The 13,599-nt window shown below is 37.4% G+C and overlaps 1 long non-coding RNA gene across 1 annotated transcript; it reads right to left on the bottom strand.

Moving 5' to 3' along the window:
* Positions 1–1,082: 1,082 nt before the first annotated feature.
* Positions 1,083–3,439, bottom strand: LOC132664825 (uncharacterized). Its single transcript, XR_009603863.2, has 2 exons — positions 3,153–3,439; positions 1,083–1,236 (listed from the first exon to the last, which is right to left on the bottom strand). It is a non-coding gene; the product is annotated as an uncharacterized LOC132664825 (long non-coding RNA).
* Between the last annotated feature and the right edge of the window lie 10,160 nt (positions 3,440–13,599).

Raw genomic sequence — 13,599 nt, 5'->3', positions numbered from 1 at the left:
AAGAGAGGAAGTGGAGGTGCCTAAGCTCAGAGATATGGCCACAAGACGGCAGGAAGGAAGTTTCTACCTGACAGGATGGAACAGGGAGGGCTAGTGCTCCAATTGCTCTTACCTACTGCCCTTACCTTGTTAACTTCCCTTGGAAAATCCGACCTCTCCAGCTACCATTTTTTCAAATTATTCTAACTGAATGCTAGAACTATCTTGTGCCCTGCATAGTGAATTAGACTCTTCATATAATGTATTTCTCTGGAGACACATATAAAACTCAATTTTGAGGTTTTGAATGAAGCTTTAACCTCTCATTATTCAGCATCTTTGTTTAGAGTTGTATCATCGTTTCTTCTTATTTATATATTTGTTTATTTTGCTTTGCTTTCTGTAAGGTGTATCATTTTTGTTTTCTGTAGCCAACTGTAACATAAAGTTCAAAACATAGAAATAGAAAATCTCTTTTTCTATGGGTATTTAAGAAGCCTATGCATTTCAAAGCTTCATTTACCATTAAATTGATAATTATTTAGTTAGTGGAAGAACAAAAATCTATGGAATGCCGAACATAACCCAAGTGAAAAACAATTCAGCATTCCCCACATCTGACAAGTTAACTTCTTTTCTATGGAAAATCGACACTTCTAATTAATACCTGATGAGCAAAAATCTGTATAGCCAAAGATTACTAAGTTTATATGCTGTCAAATGGTCAAAAGAATATGACATATGTCAGTTAAAAGTGTCCTTTGGAATAGCTGAACGCTTCAGGATTTTTAGTTGTTGTTATTGTAGGTGTTTTAATACATTTATATATAAGGCAGCATAGCTGTTAGACTGGATTCGATGTCAAGCAGGCCTGGCTTTGATTCATAGGTGTGCCATTCTCTAGCTCTGTGACCACGGGTAAATATTTAATTTCTTTGGGCCTCAGTTTACTCATTCTAATATGGAGATATATGAGATAATGGTAGCTACCTCTTTGGGTTATTGTGAAAAGTGGATAAAATCTAGCAAGCAATTAGCATGGTATCTGACACATAGTTACGTGCTCAATAAATGTAATTTGGCATTATCATTATTAACTCGTATTCAAGCAGCTTTTTCTATATTGAAAAATAGTTGTATCACATTAGCCTGAGACATAATCAGTGGAGTGTCAGCCTCATCGCAGTGTCAGAAACTGATCCGATTGTCCTCGGTGTCACTCGAATCTGTTGACCATGAGCAGCCGGAGCGATGCTTCTGAAACACAATTTGGATCATGTCACTCCCTAGCTCACAACCCTCCAAAAGCTGCCAATCACATCCAGAGCAAAATGGAAAGGTTTTACTCTTGTGACAACCCTGTCCTGAGTACCTCTGCTCTTACTTTCTACCATTCCTCTCCCCTCTCATTTCATTCCGTACAAAATTATACTTATCCCAAGACCTTTGCACTTACCTTCATCCCTGGAATTCCTCTTTGTCACTCGTTAAGGCTGGCACCCTCAGTCCGTTTAGGTGCCTTATTTAAAGAAGACATTCTCAGCCACTCCAATTAAAGCAGTGACTACTAACTTCAGCCTCCACCACCTTTTTCGGCTCTGTTTGTATTCAGGCTGTTTAACTTAGAGTGGTTTTAAAATGTTTTCTATCTGTCTCCCATTCTAGCGGGCAGTCCGCATGAGGGCAAGTCTTTGGTGTGTTCACTGTTGTATTCCCAGTTTCTTGTGCTGAGTTTGCCATGTAACAAGTGCTCAGTATGTATTGTTCATCAAGGGGCACCTGGGTGGCTCAGTCAGTTAAGCATCCGACTTTGGCTCCAGTCATGATCTCGTGATTCGTGGGCTCGAGCCCCACGTCAGGCTCTGCACTGATGTTGCAGTACCTGCTTGGGATTCTCTCTCTACCCCTCCCCTGCTCGGGCTCTCTCTTTCTCTCAAAATAAATAAACTTAAAAAACAAAGTATTGTGAATCAAAAACTGAAGTGTTCAACTTAGAAAATAACTACAGGGGTACTTATATGAAATTTATTCACTATTTTAGGCAATTACTTCGTGACTTAAAATGATCAGTATGTGTCACAGTTTTAACCAAAAGAGTATCTTTCTAACTTAATAAACACAATGTTTATTATAAGAGGTGCAAAAGCATTCTCATGGGGAGCTTTCATAGTAAAACCAACAAATCAGCACAGAAAAAGTCTCTATGTCAGTATTCAATAATGGTACTTAGTAAAATCAGAGGAATAAAAGCTCACAGAATGACTAAAAATGGTAAGTCTTAAACAAAGCATGACTCTGTGTGAATGAAAGTGTTGGGTGTCCAAACTGTTCTCATTTGCTTCAAGATGGAACCATAGGTCAATCATTCTTTCTTAGATAAATATGCTATCCTTGTTAGCTGGCTACAGACAGCCTTTTCCCCAAAACTGTTTCCACTCATTTGAGAAGTAATCTTCAGACCCATGTTATTTGTTAAAGAACAAGATGTTCCCATCTAGAATATAAGAACCAGCATCCTTATGGAAATTTCAAACCAAAAGACCGTATTTTCTCTGCTGTTTTTTTATGTGGACATTTGACCAGTCAGTGCCTTCGCAGGTGGAGTCCGGGTTTGTGGTTTGTGCGGCACTGCCGTCCAGTTTCATGTCAAACTTTGCTCAGCTCTACCCTCCTGCCACCTCTCCCAACATTTTCTAATTGGGGCTCTCCTTCTGCTTGACCATCTGGTCACAGAGTCCCCGGTTCATTCACGCTTGGCTCCATTCTCCATTCTGCATCTGCCTAGGTCTTCTTAAAACCTGCCAGGGATCTTTGACTACGTAACAGCAGAATGTCTGAGCTGGCTCCTATGACACGGAGGCCTTCTGGGACACCTCCACATCCTGCTGCTCCCAGCCACTTATGTTTCAAAAGCTCTTCCCTATACTAGCCTTCCCTTCTCCCCTTCAACTTTCTCCTGGGCACGAAAGGGTTGTGAAAGGTGACTCAGTCATGTCGCAGCCTAGTATACTACAAAGTATATTACATAGTATATTACAAAGAACACTTGCATTCGGAGGCACCTGAATTTGAAATCCTTTTCCAACTGACTAGGTTTGTGGTCTTAGAGAACTTACCTCGCCCTCTCAGCCTCTGTTCCCTTACTAGACAAAAATGGGAATCACTGTACCTACCTCAGTTACAGAAATACATCAGATGGCTCTAGAGCACATGGCTCACAGCATGTAGTGGGAGCTGGTAGCCCCCTGTAACAATTATTATGGGCCAGGCCTGGCAGAGAGGATGTTAGTTCTCTTCCCACATCTTGGTGCAGACGGAATTTCATCAGAGAGCCTCTTATCCGGTGGCCTTATCTGCCAAACAAGCCTCCCACCCTCTGGAACAGTTAAAACCCTTTCCAGGAGCTTCCAAGTCCAAATAACTTTAGTGTTTGTTTCCAACCACATGGACTCCTGCAGAGGCCAGTTGGTGGCCATGCTCTGGAAATGAGGCAGAGTTCAGATTTCTACTGCATTTTATGGGCACAAACAGCCCAAACTCAGTAAACACTTCCATTGCCATGTGGAGCAAAGCATCCCGAAGCCTTGAAATGACACATTCCGAAGTCTTAAAAATCCAAAGGGGAAGAAATAATTTTAAAAATCTGGGGTAATGGTGACAGAGCATGACTAAAACAATAGTCACTGGGCAAGCAGTTCTTGATAACTTATCTCTCCTGTGGGCGATGATACTAAACCCCCTGGGATTAACTTGAAGACACGTTGTTGTAGCAGGAGAAAAAAAGCAATCCTGATGCCAGCGTAGGTTCCTGAAGACTACTGTTTACAATAAGAACAGCCAGTCCCAGCCATATGTAATCTGAAAGCATCCATTTTGTATGAAGGAGTGTACACAAATTCAGATTAAGATGCTGTTACAAAAAGGGTAAGGGCTTCTTAATCGAACCTGTGACACAGCAGGTAGATTTATTCTGACAGGGTAATGAATGATATGGCTTTGGTGGGAGTGCCAGTTAAAAGCAATTATCATCAGTTTGACGTGACAGCCTACTAAAATGCCTCCTAGGACTCACCCTTTTTTTCTAAGGCAGATATTTTTGTTTCTGGGCATGGTTCTGATTTGGGAGGTTCCGGGTTGTTTTCCTGTTTAGAAATGCAGATGTAGCCATTGTTTTAGAAAGCCTCCAAGTGGGTCACCCTGATTTATCCTTTTAGGATGGTTCCATTATGAAACGAGTCAGTTGCTTCCTGGAAAGGGACCAATGCAAAGAACAATCCTAAACCCTAATTCACTGCAAACATTTCCCTGAATGCATGGCACTCGTTGCTATTTGTTTAAACAAGGACACTGCAGTTATAGCCCAGGAAAGGAAGTAGGAATCAGAATGTACAATGTCAAAGCATCTTTCAAAAGGAAACCTGATCATACATGATTTGTACTAATTGCATTTGAACTGCGTTACATTGCATCATGTACCTGTTGGTAAGATGGTATTCCTAAATTAAGTAATTGTTAAAGATTGTGTTTTGGGGCCTCATTTCCGGATATAGTAGACTTCTTTTTCTCAGGAAGCCAGCTGACGACACTAGTAGCCATGCAATTCCTGTCCAGCTCTCTACATGGTTTGGCTGTGGACCCTGTGAAATTCCATTCTTCTCCTTAGCCTTATCTCTTCAGTGGGTTGAACCCCACTAATCAGCCGTGTTCCCATACTGTCAACTTGGTTGATGCAGCTGGGCTAGGCAAGGGGATGTGCTGGAGTCAGAAGCAAGCTCCCATCATCCACCAGGGAATGTTTCTTAGAGAGGGAACTATCTTCTGTGAGACACGCATTCCTCATCTAGAAAATTAAGCAAATATGAGACTATGAACCTCAGTTTCCCAGATTGTAAAATGGGACTGATAACACCTGTTTTGCAGAACTGCTATGAGGATTAAATGAGATAACTACGTGGGGCGCCTGGGTGGCTCAGTCGGTTAAGCTTCTGACTTCAGCTCAGGTCACGATCTCACAGCTTGTGAGTTTGAGCCCCATGTCGGGCTGTGTGTATTGACAGCCTGCAGCCTGATTCCGATTCTGTGTCTCCCTCTCTCCACCCCTCCCCCACTCATTTTCTGTCTCTCTCTCTCTCTCTCTCTCTCTCTCTCAAAATAAAATAAACATTAAAATTTTTGTTTTTAAAAATGAGAAAGCTATGGGATGTTCTGGTGCATGGTATGGACCCAGTAAGTTATATTTTTTGTTATTAATGCCTCCAGTTGTTTTCCATTCAATTATTAGTGATTTATATTCATGTTTTTTTTCTTTCATGACCTTTTATCTAGAGTGTTCTTCAGAATTTACTCATGTACTACTGTAGAACTCTTCTATCTGTGCCTGCCTTATACATATTTAAGCTCTCTTGCTTACTTTGTATCCTTTCATCTCTGCAAGTTTCATAAACGGTTTATACCATTTCCCTAGCGTGGAAGAAATCACACCTGCGTTGCATTTTACTGCAATGACTTGAATTCACCCCGTAAGTTGTTTGACTTTGTCATTTTAATTTGACTTTGTAGGTACCTTGAGACCTACGGATGTTTTTCCCTTTCTCCCTCCCTCCCTTCCTAACTTTCTTCCTTTCTTCTTTCTTTTTTGGTATTAATTTTTTTAATTTAATACCTATGGCTCAAATACTATTGCACAGTGAGAAAATGATAGAATAATTTCTGGTAAATGAAAGTTGAAGTAAAATATCATAACTAAGGACGTCACTTTTGAACTCTTGTAATATTTGTAAAAGAGAAAGATTCTTCTGGAAATGATTTGAACCCTAAAAGCAGGTGAACTGTAGTGTAAAAAATGTATACATTCTGTAATTGAGGAAAGCCACCCTTTTTTACTCCTTGAGGAGTTACCTAAAATTATACAGAGGAAGACTGCCATTTTGATAGAGCAGTTTGGGTTTGGAACTCTGCACTGCAGCAGGCCAAGAAAGAAAAGAAGGCCATGGACAATATATATGTCACATCTGGTTTTCTTATTAAAAATGTACCGCTCACCATCAGCACTCTTATAAGTCAAATTATGTGTTTTGATTGCTTCTGGGTTTCTTTTATTAGCGTGTTGGCTGGTCCTTTGAATTTTTTTCTGTCTTCATTTCATTTAATCAGTTTCTGATTTTTATCTTCCCAGAGAACTCGGCTTCTCAATATGGAAGACTTTTGTTTTCTTGAAAATGCAGGGAACTATCATGGTCCAAATTGCCAAATTCTATGCTTGGTTCTGTTTTCTCCGTAAGTGAAAATTCCCACAACCAACTGGCCATCTGATCAGTACTGAGTTCCAAGAAACAAGGACCTCATTTCTCTGCATGTCTGTTTTGAAAGCCTCACAACTATACAAGTATGCAATAAATATTTTAGGAGTTCTATATTGGTTGTGACCACTGATTTTAGAAGAATTAAAAAAGAACTCAGGTGTGGATTTCAGAATTGATCATTTAAATGTTTAAAATTCATATTTTTATGTAGTCATGTATGTTTCATATATACTCAATATTGTAATCTTTTGAATAAAGAATGCCGTATCCATAGTACTACTCTAGGAAAAGGAAAAGGAAGAAAGAATAACCTTTTTTTTAAAGGAATATACTAGCTTGTCTATGTAGGAAGAAAGGCGATATTCAAAAATAACCATTTTAATAATTAACTGAGGCAAACATTATCAATGGATGGTGAAACCATTGAGCACGTTGTTGCTAGGAAACAATATTCACATGGTCTCGTAGTACCAGCCCCACAGATTACTTACTAAGTACAAAGCAAGAAAGAGAGAAAGAAAGAAAGAAAGAAAGAAAGAAAGAAAGGTTCTTTTATAATGGAAAGATCTGCTAGATATGGCTTCAACCAAGTAACCAAAGTTAGCATCATCAATAATGAGACAACATGTGCTTCTTAAGATGATATAATGGGAAATGTACATTATTTACATAGTATCCATGGAAAATTCTTTAATCGAATCCTCAGGAAGCAATTGGACAGACTGTAAGTTGTTTTACCTACCACCTTGCCAAGATTCTTAAAAATGTTCAGTGTTATAAGTTGGAGACAAAAAGATATGGCAGTCAAATGTAGTTCATAATCCTTGAATGGATCCTCAATCAGAAAAATTTGGGATACTGGGGAAATTTGAATATGAAATATGTATATTAAATAATATTGTCTCTATTTAATTTTTTTTTGATCTGAGAGTATCCGGTTATGTAGAAGAATGCCCTTATTCTTAGGCAATACATGCTGAAGTGTTCTTGGGTGAAGTTCATGATGTTCATAAGTAGTTCAAATAGTTCAAAAAATGTGTGTGTAAATACCTAGATAGATAGATAAATAAATTGGCAAGATGTTAGTTGATAAATCTAGGTCAAGGATCTATATAGCTGTTCATGCTTTTCAAGTCTTCGACAATTAGAATCAGCCAGCTCTGCCTTTTTTTTTTTTTTTTTTTTTTTTTTTTTTGTCAGGGAAGATGGTACAAGAAAGCTATCTTTCTGGCAAGAAGAAAGAGCTTTTCTATATCTCACTGGCTATGTCTCTGGGGAGTGAACAACAACAGCTCGTACTCAGAAAATGACCTCTGGTCCACACACAAATGATCAGAGTGCCAGCGTTTCCTATTCATTTCTCTTCTCCAAAAGTGCTTGGAGAGGTCAGAGGAACAAAGGAATGGAGAAAATGGATCCTGAATCAGAAACTGAATTTTCTCCTACCAGTTCTGCAAAGACCAGGATATGGAGAGACTTACCTTCCCCGTAGCTTATAATATATGACACTCAATTTGGCTCCAGCTCTCCATCTCAGAATCTTCAGGCCTTTACAAACTGAAGGGCAGATTGAATTCGGTTTCAAGTTGTGTACAATACTTTTTGTTTGGGAATTGCACAGCACCAGCAAAGGATTAAATAAGGCCGTTGATAGCGTCTGTGCCTGTCCTATTAAGCATGCTGAGAAAACAAAGTCAGAGCAAATAACCTGGAGCAGGACTTTAAGGGCAAGCAGGAAGGCTACAGAATTGTTTCCAACGCTGTAATGTGAATTGGAGAACCAGGCAGCAGGTGCTTTGGCCCCGAGTACATATTTAACCAGGGATCTGAATACAAAGGATATTTTCGAAGACTTCATTAGAAAAAAGCTAGTAAACAGCAAAGAATCCTGCATCCCTCAGCTTCCTGGTTTAGCTCCAGCCCAAACTGGAGAGAAAACCATCTCTAGCTTTTGCTCTCAGAGAAGAAAAGCGAAAAAGCAATTAGGGGGATTAGTAGATAAGGTCAGACTTAGCAAGGCCAGTGCTGAAGTTATTATGTTTTTTAAAAAGGCCACTTGATTCAGTCCGCCATATCTAGATTTTTATTTAACCTATAGCTTTATTTAGAGTGTTAGAAAATCTCACAATTTTTGGTCATTTGCCTCTAATACTTCCCCAGGGGTAATTTCTTTAAGCAGCTCATTTTTGTCCTGATTTGAGATTTCAGGGAGATGATTCTTCTTCTTCTTCTTCTTCTTCTTCTTCTTCTTCTTCTTCTTCTTCTTCTTCTCCTTCTCCTCCTCCTCCTCCTCCTCCTCCTCCTCCTCCTCCTCCTTCTCCTTCTCCTTCTCCTTCTCCTTCTCCTTCTCCTTCTCCTCCTTCTCCTCCTTCTCCTTCTCCTTCTCCTTTTTCTTCTTCTTCTTCCCCCCCCCCCGCCCCCCAGGGTAGTCAGTAGTAAATATTAAACATACTGCAGAAAAAGTTATTACAAGCTCAGAAAATAATTTGCTTTAAGCTTTTTATGTTACAAAGAATAGTGCAAGTGACAAAATATTGGACATAATAAAAAAATCCAGACTTGGGGTTTTTTCATTGTTTTTTAAAATCTAGTCTAACGCTTTTTTTTCTGCCTTGTTTCTTTTAGTATTCATTTCTGAATTCAAGCAGTTTTTAATAAATATATAAGGATATTTAACTTCCCCACACAACATTTCTTATATTTGAATTGTCCTCTTAGGGCCCATATATTGATATTGGAATGGTGTTTTCCCATTTCCTTTCATGGGACTTGTTTCAAAAAAGTTAGGTTCAGATATTCTAGAAGAATCTAGGAACAATTTCATTCTTATTTATAAAATGGCTTCGGAGGGGCACATTAATATAAAACAGAGTGGTAGAGGACACATTTCAGTTACTTCCCAACAGATGTCTGATCCTGTTTCTGAGCTGCTTCTATTGAAAAGGGTCATCTTTTCTTTGCACTTTTTCACTTGATATTTTAGCAATACGTTCAGCAGGGAGGGAACTTCCTGAACGAGACAGAGATGAATTGTTAAATACTGAAATATCCTTCTGTTAGAACACCTTGTCACTCAGGGAGTATGTTCTCAGGCTCTCTGGTCCCTTGATTGACTTTCATAACAGTTATTACATTGTTAGAAGGTTTTGTATCAATATTGACTGCTAGTTTACTTTGGTAAAAGTAAACTAAACTTCTTTGACATGAAGGCGTCACATGGGAAATGATGGAATGAAGCTGTGAACAGAGGATTCATGTCATATGAAATCGGTATGGGACATTCCCAGATATTCTGAGCAGCTTTTTGATACGTGGAGAACAACTTTTGTACATGGCTAGATCGGTGCCAGGCAACATGTTTGAAGGCTCTAGGTAACACAGTAGAAACCGATGGCAGCTGCTTCCATAAAGCACAAGCCCAGTGCTCAATGACTATAATTTAATTAATCTTATGTGGCACCAACAAGAGAGCATCAGGGTTCCATCAGTTTAAGATTAGGTTCAAAAACTTACAAATTCAGTTTCTCTTTCAGGTCATTCAGGTTCTATCTGTTATTACAAAAAATACAACAAATATCTGATAAATGATGATAAAGGTAATATTTAATGTTTAGTGAGTATTTGCTATGAGCTAGGAACATAGGAGATATTTTCATTTATTTACAAAAGTAGAGCAAAACACAACATATTGGAGGAAGGCAGACTTTATTCTGATTCTTAAATACTTTTTCATATTTCACTAATGTATGCATCCTCCTAATTAATCAAAATCTTCTCAGCTCAGAATTGCAGAATATCCACTAGGCCATTTTATTTAATTAGCTCATAGAGTTAGCTTTCTGTTCAATTCATAGGCATTTGACAGTATTACAGAATGCCCACTGGTATCATTGTCTTCTTTTGCATTCCAACAAACTGGGAAATATCTCAGTGCCAAGTGAATTAAAGTAAACCTTGGTTTTTTTAATTATTTAAATATCTTCATGCCGCCAGGGAAAAATACAGTATAAACAATAGAAGACAGTAATATACCATCTCTCCTTTCTTTGCTGCTCTTTGGGAATATTACATTCTTAAAAGAAGACAATTTAAAAAATTGCAAACCATTGGAGTATCATTAGAATGAGTTTGCACTAAATGTTATAATGTAGGCTATTTCAATGTGGCTATCCCAAAATAGGAAACAAAAAATAGTATGTTTATGATTGTTTAAATGCCAGAATGTTCAGGTTTTACTTAAATACAATTTTATTTGCACCATTTTTTTTTTTTGCTGTATTATAAATGGATAATTCAACTATCCTACAACAGAAAGAAAGCCTTTTAGCTTTTTCTGCCCTCATCTTTGGGTTTAGGATTACTCCTTGAGTGATCACTGCCTACACATGCTATGTGTACATTATGCCGATGTTTCCTAAAGTGCATGTGCTCTTTGGAAAGTTAGTTTTTGGAATGCTATTCGGTATTCAACAGAAAAATGGATCCCTTGTCAATTAAGTTCAAGAGATAGTACTCAAACATAATTTAAATGTTTTTATTTTGTATATCGTGTTTGGTTAGTATCTTGTTTACTATGGGACTTCTCTCAGTCAGTGGAAGTCCAGTTAAATTCCACTAATTTCAGAAGAAAGGTGTTTTGGATCTTTAATTGATTCTCAATTTGACCAAGAAGAAAGTTTCTTGCCTCAAAGGGCCGGAAAAAGATCATAACAAAATAGGAAGGGCTCCTTCAAAGTCAGTGGCATTATGACCTGGATCAGAGTTAACAATGAGATTATAGATATAAGTATCTGCATGTTTATTGCCTACAGCTGAACTGAGCAAAACATTTTTTCTTCTGATGAGACAACATGATAACAAAGAAAAAAATCTGCTTCATGGTTTATTGAGGGGCAAAGTGCATTTTTTGAATCTCCACTTTCCAACCGTGCTTAATAACAATTTTAGAAATAACTTCTTAAATTATGATGGTTAGGGACAGCATGAAAAATATATGAATACATATAATTAAAATATTCCAACAATTGGGCAATTCACAAAATGTACAATGGCAACTTTGTGATAGATGAATATCAAGAGAATATCTTTTTAAAATTTTAATTCCAGTATAGTTAACATACAGTATTATATTAGTTTCAGAAGAGTGATTCAACAATTCTATACATTATTCAGTGCTCATCATGATAAATATACTCTTAATCCCCTTCACCTATTTCACCTATCGTCCCATCCACCTCCCCTTTGGCAACTCTCAGTTCGTTCTGTGTAGCTGAGAGTCTGTTTTTTTGGTTTGTCTCTTTCTTTGCTCGTTTCCTTTATTTCTTAAATTCCACATATGAATGAAATCATATGGTATTTGTCTTTCTCTGACTGACTTATTTCACTTAGAATTATACTCTCTTTTTCTATCCATGTTGTTGCAAATGGCAAGATTTCATTCTTTTTTATAGCTAATATTTCCTTGTATATGTATACCATATCTTCTTTATCTGTTCATCTATTGATGGGTGTTTTGGCTGCTTTCATAATTTCACCATTATAAATAATGCTGCAATAAACATAGGTGTGCATATATCTTTTCAAATTAGTGTTTCCTTATTCTTCGGGTAAATAAAAAGTAGTGGAATTAGCAGACCATATGGTAATTCTATTTTTAATTTTTTGAGGAACCTCCATACTGATTTCCACACTGGCTGGACCAGTTTGCATTGCCACCAACAGTGTATGAAGGTTCCTTTTTTTTCTACGTCCTCACCAACACTTGTTATTTCTATTTTTTTTCTTTTAGCCATTTTGACAGTTGTGAGGTGATATATCATTGTGGTTTTGATTTGTGTTTCCTTGATGATTAGTGATAGAGGGCATCTTTTCATGTGTCTGTTGGCCATCTGGATGTCTTCTTTGGAGAAATGTGTGTTCATGTCTTCTGCACATTTTTTTTCTTCAGCCCATTTTTATTTGGATTATTTGCTTTTTAGGTGCTGAGTTGTGTAAGTTCTTTATATATTTTGGATATCCATTTATCAGATATGTCATTTCCAAATATCTTCTCCTATTCCATAAGTAGCTGTTTAATTTTGTTGATTGTTTCCTTCACTGTGCAAAAAATTTTTATTCTGACGTAGTCCCAATAATTTATTTTATGCTTTTGTTTCCCTTGCCTCAGGATACACATTTAGAAAAAAGTTGCTATGACCAATGTCAGAGAAATTACTGCCTTTAGGGGGTCAGGTCTCACATACAGGTCCTTAATCCATTTTGAGGTGTGTGTGTGTGTGTGTGTGTGTGTGTGTGTGTGTGTATGGTGTAAGAAAGTGGTCCAGTTTCATTCTTTCCCATGTAGGTGTCCAGTTTCCTTAACACCATTTGTTGAAGAGATTGTTTTTTTCCCACTGGATATTCTTTCCTGTTTTGTTGAACATGAATTGACCATATAATCATGGGTTTATTTCTGGGCTCTCTGTTCTGTTGATCTGTGTGTCTGTTTTTGTGCTGGTACCATGCTGTTTTAATTACTACAGCTTCATAGGGTATCTTGAAATCTGGGATTGTGATACTTACAGTCTTGTTCTTATTTTTTGAGATTGCTTTGACTATTTGGGGTCTTAATTTTAAGATTATTTGTTGCAGTTCTGTGAAAAATGCTGTTGGTATTTTGATAGGGGTTGCATTAAATGTATAGATGGCTTTAAGTAGTATGGGCATTTTCATGATATTTGTTCTCCCAATCCATGAGCATAGAATATCTTTCCATTTCTTTCATCAGTATTTTATAGTTTTCATGGTATAGGTCTTTCACCTCCTTGGTTATGTTTATTCCTAGGTACTTTGTTATTTTTGGTGCAATTGTAGACATGATTATTTTCTTAATTTCTTCTTCTGCTACCTCACTTTTAGTGAATAGCTATGCAGTGGATATCTGTATATTGATTTTGTACCCTGTGACCTTACTGAATTAATTTGGCAGTTATAGCTTTTTTTTTTTTTCTGGTGGTGGTCTTTATGGTTTTATATATATAGTATCATGTCATCTGCAAATAGTGAAAGTTTTACTTCTTTGTCAATTTGGATGCCTTTCATTTCTTTTTGTTATCTGAATGCTGTGGCTAGGACTTCCAGTACTGTGTTGAATAAAAGTGGTGAGAGTGGACATCCATATCTTTTTCCTGATCTTAAAGGAAAAACTCAGTTTTTTCCCATTGACTATGATGTTAATTATGGGGTTTTCATATATGGCTCAAGGGAGTATCTTTGAAGTTAAAATTTGACCCCTGTTTCCTCTCTGACAATAGTTATCCTTGTCAATAAATACTGGCAT

This window comes from Panthera onca, chromosome F2 (assembly GCF_046562875.1).
Source record: "Panthera onca isolate mPanOnc1 chromosome F2, mPanOnc1 haplotype 2, whole genome shotgun sequence".
NCBI lineage: Eukaryota > Metazoa > Chordata > Mammalia > Carnivora > Felidae > Panthera > Panthera onca.
Note: the sequence above shows the minus strand (reverse complement) of the source record. Positions and strands in the feature narration are given on the sequence as shown.